General features: G+C 32.0%; 1 long non-coding RNA gene across 1 annotated transcript in view; it reads left to right on the top strand.

The window, feature by feature from the left end:
* LOC111086295 overlaps nt 1–658 on the top strand; it is a 9999-nt gene extending 9341 nt beyond the window's left edge. The window contains exon 3 of the long non-coding RNA XR_002611024.1: nt 602–658. This is a non-coding gene — a long non-coding RNA (uncharacterized LOC111086295). The remainder of the gene's footprint in view (nt 1–601) is intronic.
* The last annotated feature ends 2838 nt before the right edge of the window (nt 659–3496 follow it).

Here is a 3496-nt window from a genome sequence, read left to right as displayed (position 1 = left end):
TCATTCTCGTAACTACTATGAAAGAGATAACACCAAATTCTCAACCATTCTGTGTTCATTCTCGTAACTACTATGAAAGAGATAACACCAAATTCTCAACCATTCTGTGTTCATTCTCGTAACTACTATGAAAGAGATAACACTAAATTCTCAACCATTCTGTGTTCATTATAGTAACTACTATGGAAGAGATAACACTAAATTCTCAACCATTCTGTGTTCACCCCGAGACTGATTAAAGAGTAACTCCCATATCTCAGCCATTCTGTGTTCACCCTGGTGACCACTATAAAGGAGATAAAAAAATAGTCTCGACCATTCTGTGTTCACCTCTAAAATCTAAACATCCTCATATAACTAGACAGACATCTTTTTAATGGAAAGTAAGAAAATTAAATGGATTAGTTATATACATGAGTACAACAGAACAGAACCTTAGGTAAGGAACACGAAGCTTAATATTGTTTTTAATAATTTGTTATAAAAATAAAGAGATTTCCTTCCAAAGAAGCTTTTAGTTTTGTTTTTGTATTTCTAAGCCAATTATGAAAGTGGTTTAATGAAACTATAACCCTGACTGGTTCGTTCCATCTTTATGTAGACTTCTCTGTGCCCATCAGGCCTAGTTACCCCACACTGCTCCAAGGTCAGCTTAGGTAAGTTGGTTTTTTTTTTTGTTTTTAAGGGCTAAGCTAAAAAATAGAACTACCTGTGCCGTGTCCACCCCACGTTATCGAACCCTGATTTTTAATGTTATATGGCGCTAAGCTCACCACCAGAGGGTGCTGCTCGGTAAGAGTTATTTTGTTTAGGTTGGAATACAAAATTAAACAATCTTAAATATCTTACTTTGAATCTTTATTCTTGTTGAGCTTAAAGCTAAACAATAGGCTACCTGTGCTCTTCAAACTAGAGGTATCCAAAAAACCTATAAGATGTAAGCCCTCAGACTTACTGCTTAGCCACCAGGGGGACACTTTTAATCTTTCTGTGAAAATTGTGTTATTTGCTGAGCGTATTTTTAAGTATTTTCTCGACAGAAGTTAACTGAATGTTATTATACAAATATTGTTTACTAGTTGTTATACAAATATTGTTTACTAGTTATCATACAAATATTGTTTACTAGTTATTATACAAATATTGTTTACTAGTTATTATACAAATATTGTTTACTTGTTATTATACAAATACTGTTTATTAGTTGATTATAATTTTCTTGAAAAGTTAAGAGTGAGTAACGAGTAAGAACTAACGAATTTTATGAACTTGAAAAAATATCTAATAATTTCAGACACGCATTTTACCTATTAACGTTAATATTGATTTAATCGTAACATGAATCTTATCTAATTCAACCTATTAACGTTAATATTGATTTAATCGTAACATGAATCTTATCTAATTCAACCTATTAACGTTAATATTTATTTAATCGTAACATGAATCTGATCTAATTCAACCTATTAACGTTAATACTTATTTAATCGTTACATGAATCTTATCTAATTCAACCTATTAACGTCAATATTTATTTAATTGTAACGTGAATCTTATCTAATCCAACCTATTAACGTTAATATTTATTTAATCGTTACATGAATCTTATGTAATTCAACCTATTAACGTCAATATTTCTTTAAATGTTACATGAATCTTATCTAATTCAACCTATTAACCTTGATATTTATTTAATCGTTACATGAATCTGATCTAATTCAACCTATTAACGTCAATATTTATTTAATCGTTACATGAATCTTATCTAATTCAACCTATTAACGTTAATATTTATTTAATCGTTACATGAATTTGATCTAATTCAACCTATTAACGTTAATATTTATTTAATCGTTACATGAATCTTATCTAATTCAACCCATTAACATTAATATTTATTTAATCGTTACATGAATCTGTTAATAGGTTGAATTAGATTGTTAATATTTATTTAATCGTAACGTCAATCTGATCTAATTCAACCTATTAACGTTAATATTTATTTAATCGTAACGTGAATCTTATCTAATTCAACCTATTAACGTCAATATTTATTTAATCGTTACATGAATCTTATCTAATTCAACCTATTAATGTTAATATTTATTTAAATGTTACATGATTCTTATCTAATTCAACCTATTAACCTATTCTCAATTGCAATCAATTTTCAGTAGGAACACACTATCTACGAAATGTCAACAACGTAGTTCTTATACATTCCATTCCACCACAACTTTATGTCGTTTGTGATTGTCACGTGACTTGCTGATATGCATATTAAAAATCGTTTTACAGTAACTTCCCCAAGCGGCCCGGCGGTGGTTAGGGCGCTCGACTCGTAATCTGAGGGTCGCGGGTTCGATTCCCCGTCACACCAAAACATGCTCGCCCTTTCAGCCGTGGGGGCGTTATAATGTAACGGTCAATCTCACTATTCGTTGGTAAAGAGTTGGCGGCGGGTGGTGATGACTAGCTGCCTTACCTCTAGTCTTACACTACTAAATTAGGGACGGCTAGCGTAGATACCCCTCGTGTAGCTTTGCGCGAAATTCAAAACAAACAAACAAAAACTTCCCCAATCCTCTGTATGTTATTGTTTCAAAATGAACATATGTGGCAGTTTGACGTAACGATGTTAGATTCCTGTTTCACCACGTTAATCTACTTCTTCTCAAATAAACTTTGAAATCATGCTTTAAAAAAAAAACAATTTATGTTAAGTCAATGTCACGTGAAATTCTAGCGACATCCCAGTTTTCCGGATCTCAGTACTTCCACCTCATGATATTGAACCTAATTACTACCGTATTGGTTTTCAACTCCTGTACCTACGATATATGAACGTAGTCCACTTTCTTGGACTCTGACAAACTGGACATCTGACCATCCCAATCTTCACATAACATAACTTTTCTCTCAAACACTTCAACAAGAGCATGTGTTAGGTAACACCGTAATCTTTAGTGAACATTGAAGTATGTGTAAACACCGTAATCTTCAGTGAACATTGAAGTATGTGTAAACACCGTAATCTTTAGTGAACATTGAAGTATATGTAAACACCGTAATCTTTAGCGAATATTGAAGTATCTGTTAACACCGTAATCTTTAGTGAACATTGAAGTATGTGTAAACACCGTAATCTTCAGTGAACATTGAAGTATCTGTTAACACCGTAATCTTTAGCGAACATTGAAATATGTGTTAATACCGTAATCTTTAGTGAACATTGAAGTATGTGTTAACACCGTAATTTTTATTGAACATTGAAATATGTGTTAACACCGTAACATCTAGTAAACATTGAAATATGTTAACACTGTAGTCTCTAGTGAACATTGAAATATGTGTTAACACCGTAATCCCAAGTGAACATTGATATAAGTGTTAAAACCGTAACATCTAGTGAACATTGAATATGTGTTAACACCGTAATCTCTAGTGAACATTGATGTATGTGTTAACACCGTAACATCTAGTGAACATTGAAATA

This window comes from Limulus polyphemus, unplaced genomic scaffold (assembly GCF_000517525.1).
Source record: "Limulus polyphemus unplaced genomic scaffold, Limulus_polyphemus-2.1.2 Scaffold38, whole genome shotgun sequence".
Lineage (NCBI taxonomy): Eukaryota > Metazoa > Arthropoda > Merostomata > Xiphosura > Limulidae > Limulus > Limulus polyphemus.
The sequence above is the reverse complement of the archived record's forward strand: the minus strand, read 5'-3'. Positions and strand labels throughout refer to the sequence as shown.